Here is a 16662-nt window from a genome sequence, read left to right on the forward strand (position 1 = left end):
TCTCACTCTATGACAGCAGGGATAGGCAACAGCCACCCCACAACCAAGCGCAAAAGAAAGGATGGATGGACGAAATATTAACAAAATGTAGAAAGTGAAATCTATTTTCCTAAGTCTCTTCTTGAGCTCCATGTTAAATCTAGACTTAAATTTAAAATCCTTCTCCTCACATGCATGGTCCTTGGTTTAAAGATCTCATAGACCTCATTGCATGTCTTACTCTTCACTCCAAGTTTGCAGGTTTAGTTGTGGGTCCTGAAATTTCCAATGGGAGACAGAGTCTTCTGCTATCAGGCTCCTCTTCTGCGAAAGGAGCTCCCAGTTTGGGTTCAGGGCAGAGACACGCTGGCTATTAAAAGCTGTAACCTGTCAAAAGGTGCAGATAAATACAAAATCACAGTTTGGACTCAAGAGGGCACTCTTTAAGCATGTTTTACTGTGATTTTCCTTCAGGCCAATTGAAAACACAACTAACAAGACTTACATAAGATTTCGTCCTGTATGTTCTATCAGGTTTTCCGGCTGGTAGTATTTTGTCTCTGCTAGGAGAAGTTTAATTACTTTCCCTTTAATCTTTGGCAGCATACCTAAAAGTGAATGTCACAGCGGGGGAAAGCTGGAGCGTTACACATTGTTGCCAACATAGCTGCTTCTTGTGTTGTAATTAATGTCTTTGTGCTGCAGCAGCTGAAGCAGAGCCAGTTTTACCAGTGCAGTGCTGCTGAACCGAGCACAGAGGTCCGTACAATTGCCAGAGGATGACCTCTAACACAGCGGTTCTTTTGTCGGTGTGGCAGCGGCACTGAGCTGAAATGAGTTTTCTGTAGCAGTCTTTTCAAAATTTAATGCCTTCAATAACACAGACAAACATGACACCCTCAAAATGCTACCAGTGTTTTAAATTTATAAAATTTAAAGTATTTATTTTATATAAACCCATTCTAAGATCACCATGATTTACAACTAATAGCCTGCAGGTTAGCATCTGTCTTCCCAGTTGGAACAAGGCACACGAGAGGCATACAGTGAGCAACACAAACAGATGAACAACAGCTCAAATTTATTATTTATATGGTTCTCTGATTAGGTCACTCTTCTTCTGGGGTTGGTATTAATCTTAAAACTATGCATATCTAAAAAAGACACTGTATGTTTGCTCTTAATCTGAGTCATAATGTCTTGGGTAATGTAAACTGTAACAGACACTGAACCTGCTAGAAAAAAGTCTCACCATAGGCGTGAGTCATGGTTTAAATGTGTGGCGTTTTCCGTCTGTAGGGAACCGGCCTTGTGCAAATACCTGAAGAAAAAAAAGCATTTCTGAGTCAGACTTTGCTGTCTGCTGGAGAAAAAATGGAATTCGTTTAAGATCCAAAAGACTTTAAAATGAAAATGTGGCTGTGATTTGCATTTTTTCTGCATTCTTACTCTAATGCTTACGCGGGGCTTTTGATCTACGACGGGTGAGTAGAACGGTGGGTGGTTAAGACAGAGATGCAGCCCCTCTGTTCCATGTGGTGGTTAATGCTTTACCCCGAGGCGTGCGGCAGAGAGCACATGAACTCAAAACAAGAAGACTGGCTGTTGCAGATCTGCTAGCAATTTTGATTTGGACCACATGTTTGCATTTCTAGAATAGCTTAAGGCAAAAAGAAAACTCTTCTACAAGGCTGTGACAAAAAACTACAAATTTTACCCTTTGGTTAAATGTCAGCTCCTCGGTGCTATGACTGTTGATAAGTGTAGGGCAACAGTGTAACATTTACCTGAAAGCTATAGGGGAAAAAGATGATCTCTGCTGATTTAATGTACAATTTTATCCCCTTTGACTTTAAAAAGCTGTTTAAATAAAGTCATGTTTAAGGGAAAAATTTCTTTTTGATGGGCTCCAGAGATGATCTGACATTTAACATGCTCTTATCATATAAATCTTCCAAAACAATAAAAACCATTTATATCTGAAAATAAGAGGAGGTGATAAAATGGAAATGGTTATAGACACATTTTATAGGAATATCACCTTTTAGCTGGAACTAAAGCCACGCAAGGCCTGTAGGGGAAGAGGGCACGCCTTAGATTCACTGCAGATGACACGGTGGCCTTAGAAAAAAGATTTATGAGAAGAGGAATACTAAAAATCCCCTGTGGAGTTACGGCATCCAATAAAAAACGTAAGCTTCTGGCAGCGCTGGTGAACAATGAGAATCACCGTGACTTTACAGAAATGCTGAGCAGACTTAGTGCTTGAAAATCTGTAAGAGTAGCATTATGAGCTTTATAACTCTAATGTAAACTTCCAAGAGATGGTAGAGGTACAAGGTTATAGCATGAGAATATATTTTGTCATGGCATAAGTTTAAAACTTTTAGAAGCTGGCAGGCTTTAACAATGCAGGCGATTGTAAAAAAGTTGTGCTCAAATGTAAATGTACATGGGCCCAAACTTTCCTCAGACTTACACATAAACATACTTATTTCTCTGGAGGGATCCACACTGATTAAGAATTAATACAGTTCACCTCTGATGCTTGTAACACCTCCTACCTCCCACCCAAATATAAATCTTCACAATTCACACCAAATCCCAGCAGTACAAGTTTTTTTTGACACGCTGATGTCGTCTCTGATTCTGATGCCACTCTGATATTTTCCTCATCACTTCTCTTTTTTAACAACAACAAAAAAAATAATCCACCAAGTAGAAAATTTAGTAAACCACTGCTTTGCTCTGCAAGGGGTAAAAATCAGGCTACGGGTGTGTTCAAATACATCAAATCCCCACCAGAATCTAAATGATTATCATTGTTATTCAACCCGCCAGTGCTACATGATTTGTTTCTCAGAGTTTGTGTGTAAAAACTGTTGTTTGACCATTTCAGTTTACAGAAAGAAACAAATTTACAAGAAGAAGTAGATAATGATGACTGTTTTAGTCAAACAATGATAGAATCACTTGTGTATATGTAACTGAGTGCGAAGATGGTTTATTTATATTATAATTCTAGCCTTAAAATAATCAGTCCTTTCATTAAAGGTTGAGTTAAAACTGTTTTCTATGCACTGACTGATGATTGAGGGTTGCTACACTAAGCAGCTCTAACCAACCAATTCCATCTCCCGTGGTGTCATCACCTGACTGTTTAGTATCCATGATTCACGTTGCAGGGAGGTGTCCCAGCATTGAGAGACTTTTCCAAAAGCAGTTTCTGGGCATGTGCATGTCACTGGCATGAAGATAAGCATTACACAGTCATCAGTTTTCGTGCCCAGTTCACCATCGATGCATGAAAATCTGCAAACCTTTTCATGAGATGTTGACCCAATGAAGGTGTGTTAAAGGCAGGCACCAAAATCAGCACTAACAACCTAAAAATATTAAAAAGCTCTTATTTTGCGAATGTTCTACGATTATATGCATTTAAACATTCTACACGGACATACAGTGCATATATTTATTCACGTTATAATAATGATCCCATTTATACACATGCATAGATTTGATTGTGAGTATGTGAATGGGAATTCTGAAAAGGGATCCCTCAGTTTTCTTCATTGTATTAGTTTTGCTTTAGCGAAGGTCGGATCCACAAGATGGAGCTACCCCTGCATGGCAACACACCCACCTTTCTTAGCGCAGGATAAGGTTTTGTGTGGGAAGAATAGTGAGAGACACTGCAGCTCTGTCAGTCTTATTGGACAGCCCATGATGATTAACTGGAGTCTGAAAAGACGGCTTATTAACTGTCCTGGGAGCGAACAATAACAGAGTGCGCTAAAATGACACAGAGCCTCACTTTTAGAAAAGTCACACTATACCACATCAATTAAAAAAGCCTAAAACAGAGTATTTATTGTACTCTTGCTTGCTTACTGACTTACCAGCTGCTGTCACCCATCTGTCTGAGTGAGTGCTCAGTGAAAGAGGCTGGTATTCAATTTATTTAACCAAATTTCATATATTTCAGTGGAATGCAGTCAGATCACTTAACAACATATTATTAGCTAATTAAGGATGTGCATTTCTGTTCCCTTTTAGTAAAGTAAATGCTGGCAAATTTGTGCTGGGAGTGGGTATTTATGTTAATCAGATATTTTTAATTTGCATCATCTCTTAAAACAGCAGATGTTCACATTTGTTTATAAATTAATGTCACCTTGCAGTCACTAAAAGCTGAATGTGACTTATCATACCATGTAGCTCTGTTCCACCTAGCTGACGAGTGATGTCAGTGCTATAAGTTGAACAGTTTTCACAGCAGACATTGTGAAAAAGAAAAAGCCCAGGTGATAGATGTGCTTTCCTCTACTGTGTTGGAATAACTGTAATTCACGCACCTTTCTCTGGTTTCCCACAGTGTGTGTTTTGTAGGTTTCTTCCTGTAAAAAGGGAGTTTTTCCTTCCCACTGTCGCCAACTACTTGCTTATAGGGAGTCATCTGAGTAGGATTTTCTCTGTATTTTTGTGTTATTTCCTTACAATAAAGCACCTTGAGGCGACTGTATGAATAAAATGACACTAGATAAATAAAATTAAATTGAGCTGAATAATTTGTTATATGTGTCATTAAAACTGGAGCCTTGCTGTGGCTAAACAGCAGGAAACTGTCTTTACTGTTTCACGAGGAACAAGTTTGCCCGTCTGTGCGGTTTAAGATTTACGTGGGCTTGCCCCTAAGTATCTGTTAGAGATGTTATAGCATCATACTTCATGTCAAATAGCTGGGTCAGCTTATCAGCAGCTGTTAATAGTGCCAAGCACCAGACTGTCCTCTACTGCCAGTTGGTCCTTTGAACCCTTTGAATAGCATCGAATAGCAGATCTGGTTTTCTGCTTTAATAACAGTTATCAAATCTCAAATCTGTCATAAAACATATTTCCTCTTTAGCCTTTTCAGTTTAGTGTTATTCTTTGAACAGCATTGGTTGTTTTTATAACTATGTTTTCATTTTGCTTTTAATTATGCTTTATGTTTTTCTCATTTTGTTATCTCACTGTTTTGTAATTTCATTTTTCCTAATTGTTTTATTGATTGTTGTGAAGCACTTCAGTCAGCGTTTGTTGTGCCATCAAAATCAATGTGACTTGACTCTTTTATATAGGACACACGCAGTCTGACCAATACTGCTGACACACTCTTCACTTCAAAATTGCTGCTAAAAAAGGCCAATGCTTCTCAACAGTTTGATGGGTTGTACGTGTTCAATAATTCAGATTGTTTTCAAAATGAATGCTTTCGGTTTTTTGCAAGGTGCTTAATAATTAAGGTAATCCCCCCCAAAGACCACAGAAATGCTTTATGGCTAATAATTAATGTCAAATATATTGTGCTACACATGTGTGTGTTTGTTTTGGTGGGTTTTTTCTTAGAAAGGTAATAGAAAACACAGAAAAATCAGTGCTTTGGCCTTTTATGCCCACATGAAAGATATTCTGAGGCACTAAAAATTTGAGCTTTTGAAAAACTTTGAGGCTGAAGAGTTTCAAAAACTCCATTTTTGTGTTTATGTGTAAACAAATAAAACAAAGGTTGTCTGTAGCACTGTCAAAGGTATGCATCTTTCTCTTTTTTTCAATGTCATTGTATGTTATTGTTATTCTCAGGCTTGGTTGGCTCACATGTCCATTCAGTTAGGCTATAACAACACCTGTTGCCTTGGCGTGCTCTTTACGGGACCATAGATATTTAGTTTGTATATTCATGTGGTGGCAAATATTTTTCAAAACAGAACGCCCGTGAAGAGAAAAGTGGTAAATCCCCATTTTAAGAAATAGGCAAGTATGTGTGGCTGCAGACTTGTTCTTCATCAGCTTCGAATCTTTCATTTGAATTTTTTCCCCTTTTCTCCAGTTGTTTGTTCCTCATGTATGACCTTTTGCTGTAGTTTGAACTTTGCCTTTTTGACTATTTGCTCTCATTGACAGCTCCCTCATGCATGAGCTCTACCTGGATAAAAGGGTTTTGAATTTTGGTCTCTCTGCCTTCTCTGTGCTGTTGGTTTTGGTCTTCTGTGTCTTTTACATGAGTACGTGTATTTTCACCTAGACCGGAAATCAGTTGAATCTTTGATTAAATTTAAGTGTGAAAACATTGATTCAAAAGGTACAATACATGCCACCACCATCAGTTCTCCTTCCTTTAATCAAAGCTTGCATAACACAGAATAGGCAAGACAATGGCTGCAATGTGTCTGGCATTGGAAACCCCCTTCAGATGAGAACAGTAGGTCTGTTCAGCTATATATAAAGGCGGTCAGGGATGGAAGTTTAGCTTCTAGTCTCAAGCTTTTAAACCCCAGGGTATTCACAATATTTGTAAGTGGTTGGCGTAAAAATTTAGGGCTCCAGTTTCAGAAATCACCTACAAATACAAATGAATAACCATTTTCCATCAAATGTAACATTCAAGAGAGTCAAGACTGCATACTTAAAGAGTGTGCTGGGAAAACAATTCTCAGTGATTTATTAGTATATGAGTTTCTATTGATCCAGTAAAATAGATATGGATGAATTTGCTTCTGACCGCCCCTTTTGTTTATTACACCCCTAAAACTTCCAGATGACCATCTCAGTTTGAGCATGCTTATTACATAATTCAAACATCTGGAGACCTTTGGCTTGCCCATAAAAATAAAAAAAGAAACTTTCCTTTTTTAAATATGCTTTCAGTTTTGCTGATCTCCTCATCCACATCATCTTCAAGGTATCAGAACTGTTGTGGCTGCTATTTTTGACTGCTTCACAAAAGTCCTGTTCTTCCCACTGACCCTGTGTGATTTCAGCACTTGCACAGATACCAAACATCATTTTCTGATTTAAAAACATCGTAACTGTGTGGAGGCTCACATATGAGTTCATGGCTTTGATCACCAACGATTACTGAGCAGTTTGATTATTAGTCGATGGGGAGCTGGAGCCTGCGGTACCCCCATGGTGAGATTTGGGGTAAAGTTATCAGTGGAATTCAATCCAGCCCAGTTTTATTTGTAATACATCAGTTCAAACAGTCAAACAGTCATCTTAAAAATCTTAAAATGCCACCAAACATCAGAAAGTACCAAACACGGCAATGTGATATGAGATCAAAATGTCCACACGAGTTTCAAGGGTTCACCGAAAGATCAGGGAGTCACGCCATTGTCAAAAGACCGACAACATAGCTATAAATAAAATATCAGTACCTGTCATGGTGCATTTTTAAGTTAACCACTGAAGGATATGAGATTTACAGCACAGGGGATTTGAGCTGTTGTGTCATTAACTGGCTGTGGCACAGAAGCTGAGCAGGCTACATCTAAACCTGAATAAATTGAATAAACCACAAGTTAAAAATTTTAAATGTTAGATTACAAAAATGACTGCTAATAGTTTGTTAATGTAGAGGGGGTTGCAAGAAATGTAAGGTAGTTTGTTGACCCTCAGAGACCACCAAACAGCCTGTTGGGCCATTTGTGTGTTAAAGATGATTTTGTAATATTTGAGCATTCACAGGGCATTCAGTGATTTATGTAATAATTACATTTTTATGAAACCTGGAGTTTTTAAATGGAAAGCTAACACTTACCAGATCACCTAACCCATTTATGGTTATGGGTAGGGTTAGGTTTACAGTATATTGCTATGGATTTTTGTATATTTGGTACACTAGGTCCAAAAATCATGTCTGAGAGAACTTTCCAAGTTAAAATCTGTAGTTTTTGAAAATGTGCTTTTTTCTTTTTTTTTTCTTTTTTGTTTTAGCATTTTGCTAAAACCCAGCCACACTTGTGATCTGGTAAATTCAATTAAAAGCAGTGCTTTGTTCCACCTGCTTAAATCATGATACATACAAATGATATAATATTATATATATGCTTTTTTTATATACACAAACTTGTCTGCAGACCATCAGAGTATCGTGTCCACATACTACAAAATGCTTAGGAACGTGTCATTGAAACACTTCCAGTGATGTATGTACGGTCTTTCAAAGCTGCATTTTATCAATTGCTTGTATAATTTCCCTTGGAAGTGTTATCCACATAGAATCCACTGACTTCTGCTGTCAATAGTCCATCCTGACTGTGAAGGGTCTGGTAAGTGTTATCTGACAGTTGTTAACTGACTACAAATGTATCATCCTTCATTTGTAAGTCATATCCAGGTTTTACAAATACCTATTTGTGAGTATGCTAGCATCTACTTAGGTTCAACTGAGGGTAAGCACAAGGCTGTGGAAATTCTTATTCCCTCCAGTTTGTTGAGGCTGTGTGGATCTGTCCAAGCAGATGTTACATTGCCTTTACTAATGGGCACCAGTCTTGTTCTCCAGGTGGACTCACTTCAACCTGTAGAATAATATAAGAATAATGACTCCTCTGTGTTGTGGGCAGATGTCCATGTGCATGTCTGTCCACTCAGGACGAAGTGTCACAAATCTTTTGATCTGGTGAGTGTTGTCATATGCAATCCCAACAGATTTAAAAAAGACAAATAACTTCTAGAAAAGCTGTCCAAGTGCACCATAGTGCTACCAAATAATGAGGTGATGCCACGCTCAGTAACACCCTACACTGTAAATTGTATAAACTGGCATTTGCAACTACCGCATAATCAGGTGTGAATGAACTCCCAAGTGTGAAAAATTAAGTACTCAAGGTTATATTCTTTCAAGGTTCAAGGTTCAAGGTTCTTTATTTGTCACATGCATAGTTATACAAGTATGACACACAGTGAAATTTCACACACACACACACACACACACACACACACACACACACACACACACACACACACACATATCACACATATATATATATATATATATATATATATATATATATATATATAAATATATATATATATATATATATATATATATATATATATATATATATATATATATATATATATACAGGAGGAACAATGCAGTTTTCGTCCTGGTCGCGGAACACTGGACCAGCTCTTTATCCTCTCCAGGATACTTGAGGGTGCATGGGAGTTTGCCCAACCAGTCTACATGTGTTTTGTGGACTTGGAGAAGGCATTCGACCGTGTCCCTCGGGGTGTCCTGTGGGAGGTGTTGCGGGAATATGGGGTGTCTGGCCCATTGCTACGGGCCATTCGATCCCTATACAACCGCTTGGTTCGCATTGCCGGCAATAAGTCGGACTCGTTCCTGGTGGGTGATGGGCTCCACCAGGGCTGCCCTTTGTCTCCGGTTCTGTTCATAATTTTTATGGACAGGATTTCTAGGCGCAGCCAAGTGGCGGAGGGCTTTCGCTTTGGTGGCCTCAGAATCTCATCTCTGATTTTTGCAGATGATGTGGTTCTGTTGGCTTCATCGAGTGAGGGCCTCCAGCTCGCACTGGAACGGTTCGCAGCCGAGTGTGAAGCAGTGGGAATGAGGATCAGCACCTCCAAATCTGAGGCCATGGTTCTCAGCCGGAAAAGGGTGGAGGAGTTCAAGTATCTCGGGGTCTTGTTCGCGAGTGATGGGAGAAGGGAGCCGGAGATCGACAGACGGATTGGGGCTGCAGCTGCAGTAATGCGGACGCTGCACCGGTCCGTCGTGGTGAAGAGGGAGCTGAGTGTAAAAGCGAAGCTCTCAATTTACCGGTCGATCAACGTCCCTACCCTCACCTATGGCCACGAGCTGTGGGTAGTGACCGAAAGAACGAGATCGCGGATACAAGCGGCAGAAATGAGCTTCCTCCGAAGGGTGGCTGGCCTCTCCCTTAGAGATAGGGTGAGAAGTTCGGCCATCCGGGAGGGGCTCAGAGTAGAGCAGCTGCTGCTCCACATCGAAAGGAGCCAGCTGAGGTGGTTCGGGCATCTGACAAGGATGCCCCCTGGGCGCCTCCTGGGTGAGGTGTTCCAGGCAAGTCCCACCGGGAGGAGGCCCCGGGGCAGACCCAGGATACGCTGGAGAGATTATATCTCTCGGCTGGCCTGGGAACGCCTTGGTATTCCCCCGGATAAGCTGGAGGAGGTGGCTGGGGAGAGGGAGGTCTGGGCCTCTTTGCTTAGGCTGCTGCCCCCGCGACCCGGCCCCGGACAAAGCGGATGAAGATGGATGGAAAAAAAACACCCAGCACGCCCCTGCGGGCGGTTTATCCTTCAAATTAGTCCTCTACCAGAGGCCTGGGAGCTTGAGGGTCCTGCGCAGTATCTTAGCTGTTCCCAGGACTGCGCTCTTCTGGACAGAGATCTCCGCTGTTGTTCCCGGGATCTGCTGGAGCCACTCGCCTAGCTTGGGAGTCACCGCACCTAGTGCTCCGATTACCACGGGGACCACCATTACCTTCACCCTCCACATCCTCTCGAGCTCTTCTATATATATATATATATGTGTGTGTGTGTGTGTGTGAAATTTCACTGTGTGTCATATACATTGGGTGAATGTGCAGTAGTAGCAGCCAGCAGGTGAATTCTGTACATTAATATGAATAGACATCTGACTATTTTACAGGATAGACAATATAAACATATTTAAAATTAAAGGAATTTGAAATGTACATTGTTCCTTGGTTTAGTGTCTGGAAGAGAGTCCTGTCTCAGTCAATTATAGCTGATGTGAAATGATGTGAGCAGGCGGGTGTGTGTGTTTAGGGCCCGGATGGCTTGGGGATAGAAGCTCCTCTTGAGTCTCTCTGTTCTTGCCCGGATGATGCGGAACCTTCTACGAGATTGCAGAAGTTGGAACAGTTCAGTATCTGCGCTGCTCTAGTCCGGCATCTCCTGGTGTAGGTGTCCTGAAGCGGGGGGAGAGCAATCCTGCAGCAGCGTTCTGCTGTACGGATCACTCTCTGGAGAGCTTTTTGGTCCTTCACACAGCTGTTCCCAAACCACGATGTCATGTTCTGTGTGAGGATGCTCTCCACAGCGCCTGTATAGAAAATCCTGAGGCTCTTTGGAGAGACCCTGAACTTCCTCAGTTGTCGTAGGTGATACAGGCGCTGCCTAGCCTTTTTGGTCTGGACCTGAATGTGGGCAGCCCATGTCAGGTCTGAGGAGATGTGGACACCAAGATACTTGAAGGACTGCACCCTCTCCACTGGAGCTCCATTGATGATAATGGGCTTGTAGTCTCTGTGTTGATCCCTTCTGAAGTCCACCACCAGCTCCTTGGTCTTCAAATGGACAGGAGGGTGCAAGACCTTTGGTTCTTGAACTGTTGTTTTCACACATGCAATGTTTAGACCGTTTTAAATCAAACTCATTTTCTCGCTCAGTGCTGTTCACTTGTGCAAGTGTGAACACAATAATCATACTCTGGTGCAGAGCAAAACAACTGTACCAAGGTGGTTGGAGGAGATTTGGAAGAGGTGGTCTCGGTCTGGTTTCTAATGAGCCGCAGTGCTGTTTGTTTATGGTGTGAATGTCAGCCAATCTAAATCCAGGCGAGTGTAATGTCATGGTGGCCATGTCCATCTTTTACATACAGTCTTTTCAAAAAACAACTCTCTGTCAAATAACTGGTTGTTTAAATATAAGAATGACAAAAAAATATAATAGTAACTTTTTTCATTTATAATTACTACTTTCAACTAACCAGTTCAGTTTATTTAATGCAACATGTGACAATCAGAATCTGCTGCAAGTTTCACTGTGTTGGTAAGTTTTTTGCTTTTTTGACCCCATTCCAGTAAGTTTTTGTTTTCGTTAGTAATATCAACAAGAGTCCACACCAGAGTCCTTCATTGTGATGAACACCAGTCCCTGCAAAACACAAGCCATTAGAAGATGTTCCCCACAGTCAGGGAGTCACACAAAGCTACACATTCCCCGGAGGACATAATTATTTTTTGTTTCATCAGTTAGTACATCACTGCTTTGTCTGTAATTTCTGTGGGAAGAACGGGAAAATGAAACTTGCTCTTTGGGTGCATTGACTCCCTCGATGAAACACAGAAATAATAAACAAGAAAAGTGAACATTGGACGTCATTAAACAGTGGGTTGCAGTGAAAATGGGGGGGGGGGGGGCAGGTGGATGTCTGGGGTTGTTTAAATGTGTTCTGGTAATTATTTCAACCTCAGGGGTTGGTTGTATTTACATTCATTACAGAAATCCTGAGGGGAGAAGAGTCCACCTGGATGAACATGTTTATGGAACAAGGGCAATATTTCCAGATGGAAACACTGGTCCCAGTACTGTAAACTCTCAAGCGGTTATATTTCATACATCATATCAGAACCACTGGCTATTCCAGACGGTATGAATACACCGGTGGATAAAGCAGTATATTTATCGTGTCCTTCTCTCATCTGTAAAGTTCATTAGTATTTACTTCCAGGTAGTTGTTCATGAAGGTGTAAAAATCCTGAAATGTACAGCCTACATCATGTCCTGTAGCACGCATGCTGTATTTTTATATCCTGCTCTAATTTAACTCAGACCACATGCTTAGTTTTTTAGCAACTTGGAGGTGCTGAAAACCGGCGTGGACTCTACACTTAGTATCTAAAATGAAGTGGATCACTTTGTGGCTTTTCAGCACTTGGTTTCTTTGTTTTTGGTGTAAAACAAAAAAATACACTGAATAATGTTAGATCAAAGAAATTAATAGACTGGATATTTTCTCATTATGAGAATTTCTATCTCTTAGTTTATATTCTGAATGTTTTCATCACTCAGAATCAGTTTTTATACTTCAGCAGTTGCTATAATATGTACACCTATGTAGTGTCCAGTTTATTAAGTGAAGTTCAGTCTCAGGTAATCTAATACATCTGCTCCATCTACCTGTTTCTAATAACGCTGTATTAAAGATGTTACAATAAACTAAATGTTGCAAACCATGCATTTATGTGGCTGTAGCTCAGGAGGTGGAGCAGGTCATCATCTAATTGGACGGTTTGTCTTGGCTGCTACAGTCTGCATACCAAAGTATTCTTGGGGATGCTACTACAAATACTTTTAGTTCTTTAAGTAAAAATGCTACAAGAACTAAAAGGTACTCTTACATACGCTCACCAAAGTTTGAATGTTAACAAGGCACTTGCTTTGATGTGCTTGCATGAATGTTTGTGAATGGATGACTAAGGCTTGCTGTATTAGAGTAGAAAGCTGCTGTATAAGAACCAGTCCATCCATGAGGATATTGGATAATTGGAATTCTTGCAAAGGTGAAGCTGAATGAGAAGGAGGAGCGACAGTGATAAAGTCTGATTTCTTTACTAAAACAATATTGAATTAATTTGATTTATCTGAAAACATTAACATTTCACATTTCAGACATTTTTTTACGCAGCTGCTCAACAAGTGTTTACCAAAGTTTCTTACTCAGTTCTCAAAGTTTTTTGTGAACTGAGGTCTCAAAGACTGCACCTTCAGTAATCATAAATTACATAAAATGGCATTCACGTGTCAATTTATTTAAAAAAATTAAACAATCAAAATATATTAAAGATTATCTGGAGGTGGTGATGGTGATTGTGGGGTAATAAAAGCTTCTAGAGACACGACCTCATTGTTTCTAAAATCAGACTCCAGCCTGAAATGTTTTACAACTTTATTATGCAGACATAATGGGAAACTGCTGTGTATGGAGATCAGACTGGAGGAAGTGTCACAGCATAATGTCATGGCGGTATCATAAAGCTGAGCTGAGAATTGTCACTTATGCCCATGTATCCCATCAGCTCAGATCTAATTAGTGTTTCCACTGATTTGCATGTGTGTCAAATCAGATACACTTTTATGTTTTTTGAGTACAACAAGGCATCTGTCAGCACAGACAATGGCTGATTGGCTGATTCTGTGATTAGACATCAGTTTTGCCCATTAAACAGTCTCCAGCGTGTTCTCACTGTCGACACAAAACCTTGACCGTGGTTTGACAAAAGCCAAGTTGCAGTTTTGTCTCACTTTGCAGCAGCAGCAGGAAAAAATTGTTCCCTGTATGAAAGATTAGTTATCTGTATCATTGCTGATGCCAGTGGTAATAAAATGTTGCTTTGTGGCGGAGCATAAAGGCAACCCTGCTGCTAACTCCGATGGTTTCACCCCACACGCCGCCCTCTCCCTCTTCGGAGGAGGGGATCCGAAGAGAGAAAAAGTAATCTGATCATGTCCAATAGGGGCAAATGCTGCATCAGTCAACTGTGCCATAATCTAAAGCTTCTGCCTCGGAGCGAACATAAATTTCCCATTCTTTCTGTGTTCACCAGATGACATCTATGCGGTTTTTAGTCATCTTCATGATGCAGACACAAGATACTCACCTGACTGCAGAAGAACACATGGTTTAGCTCTCTGACTGCAGGCCTTTAAAATGTGGGCATGAGGAGATCCAAGATGATCCTACAGTTATTGATAATAATTTAGAGCGTGTGTAGTCTGTTTAAAATTGTTGCCAGTTTTGCTGCAATGCCCCATTGCACATCTGGCTGAGTGTAGAAGAACTGCACACTATTTACGGATCAATTTTTAATAAACCAGTAAATTCAGTCAAATTAGATAAAAAAAATTACAACAGCGGGGTGTTAAAGGCTTTAAATAGATTTCAGGTGTGTTGATTTAGGTTTCTGTAGCTCTTCTGGTTTAGACGTTTTACAGTACATGCACTTTTGAAGAATCTGATCATTTTTTTGTCATTTTATTTGCATTTTCCCATAAGACCTGACTACTTTGTAGTATATATCAACTACCATGTGAACTTTAACATCACCAGAGAGAACAATAGGATGAAAATAACAGTAAAGTTTTCATATTGCCATTATTTCTGTTTACTTTCTGATAACTCTTCAGGCGTTTTTGTTTTATAGCACATTTTACCTCAGTACTGCGTGAGAACTAAAGCATAATTATTTGTGTGTTTGACAATGATGGTTCATGCTGTTACGAAGTGTATTGTGGCAACATAATGCAGGTATTTATTTCCTGTCTCAAAGGGATATACCTGTGGGAGCAACATTTATTTTGATACATGTGGGCGTGAGATGTCACACATCGCTGGGCGACGACCTATAGGATCATGACGTGATGATATAAACAGCACCACGAGGGTGCACTGACTTTTAATAATCTGCTGATACACCTTATCAAATCGGGTTCAGAATAGACTACCGCAGCAGCACTTTTCTTCCTAGTCCTCCGACCCGCCAGGACATAAAGTTCCCTCAGCACTTCTGCTGATGTGGTGTAAAAGCTCGTCCGTATCCATAAGCTGTTTTTTTCCTTTTGCATTATTTGCTCTTACCTTCCTCTATCCTAGTGTTCTGCACCTGTATCGAATTTTCTTTCCCTTCTATATAAACTCTTCCCTCCCCTACACCTTAATCCAGGTAATCTAGTTGTCTCTCAAGCATTCCAGTAGCGTTTCCTTCGTTTCAGGCTTCCCATGTGTTTGGCCTTGCTTAGTGGGTTGTTTTGTCTTCTGCCTGTTCCTTCTGGTTTTGTTAGCCTGAATGGACCAATCACCTGTGTACCAAACCTTTCTACTCTTCAGTGAAGAACAAGTTTGTAAATTGTTAGCTGGTCTCCTGAGTTGTGTTTTTGGCTCCTTTTTCTGTGCCTAACTGGTAGTTGCATTCAGTTTGTGATGAGAATACATTTGAGCTGTGAGGCCATTCCCCATGAGACATTTCACAAACTACTCAATAAAAACAAACAAACACAAAAACCCCACAAAAACCCTCAACAGATTAAGACCAAAAGGAAGAGCGTTACTTCAAATGGAGTAATTGGACAGAAAAGAGAGCATACGGTGAGACTCAGAGCCTATAGGAAGCTGTCTGTGTGATTAATGAGTTGAGGGGAGAGATTTCGTTCACTGTCCTGTTCAAACTCTCAATGGGCCTTAAATGAGTCAAGTCTAGAGAAAAGGTGTACCTTTACCAGGAATTGATATCATCCGAAGATTTTTTTTTCTGTAGCTTATCCTTCATCATAAAAGCAGCATTGTGTATTCCTACTTTCCGACTTCTTCGTTTTTACTGAAGATATTGAGAATACAGTAAAAATCTGGATTGTGGCTATTTTCTGAGATACTGGATTTTACTCCAGAGCCCTGGGTTTACGGGAAAAACTACTTGCCCGTAACATTTGCTGCTTCAAGGGATTTGCAGCTAATGGGGATGCAACTCGCGGGATGTAAAGCTGTCAAATCAGCTTTTTCCCAGCAATTAACAAACCACTGCAGCATCTCTTCCTGCTGTTGATTTGTTTGTGGTCTTTAAGGAATAAAGTCAATTTGAGAAGAAAAACTCTGTAATGGCTCGTGGTTCTCCGTCAGGCATTCAAAGGATATAATTAATTTTGCTTGATTTATAAACAAATAATGGAAAATTAAACACGCATATGTTGAATATAAAAAGTGGAGACTGCAGCTGACTGACTGCAAACAAGAAGATGTTTTAAAGAGATAAGCTCCGTCATCTGAGAGATGCATAGTCTCTTTCTCTATTAGTAAGTACTTTCTGTAAAAAAACAAAAGCAACGTGTTTGGCTAAAAATCCCCAAAGTCTACTTTCTTCCTCCTGTACCATTTATCTTGCTGAAAAGTTACAATATGTTTTTTTGTAATTTCACTCCTTTGGCTGCCCTTGAGCTCTCTGCGCTCTTCTGAAGGTGAGTGGATTTGAGAGGTATAACAATGCAGAACAGCGGCAAAGTACAACAGCACAGAGCACTTACAACAGACCGCCTCCAGGTTCTGACTGGACTGTTGTCACGAGTGTC

This window comes from Aulonocara stuartgranti (genome assembly GCF_965226115.1).
Source record: "Aulonocara stuartgranti genome assembly, chromosome: 13".
Lineage (NCBI taxonomy): Eukaryota > Metazoa > Chordata > Actinopteri > Cichliformes > Cichlidae > Aulonocara > Aulonocara stuartgranti.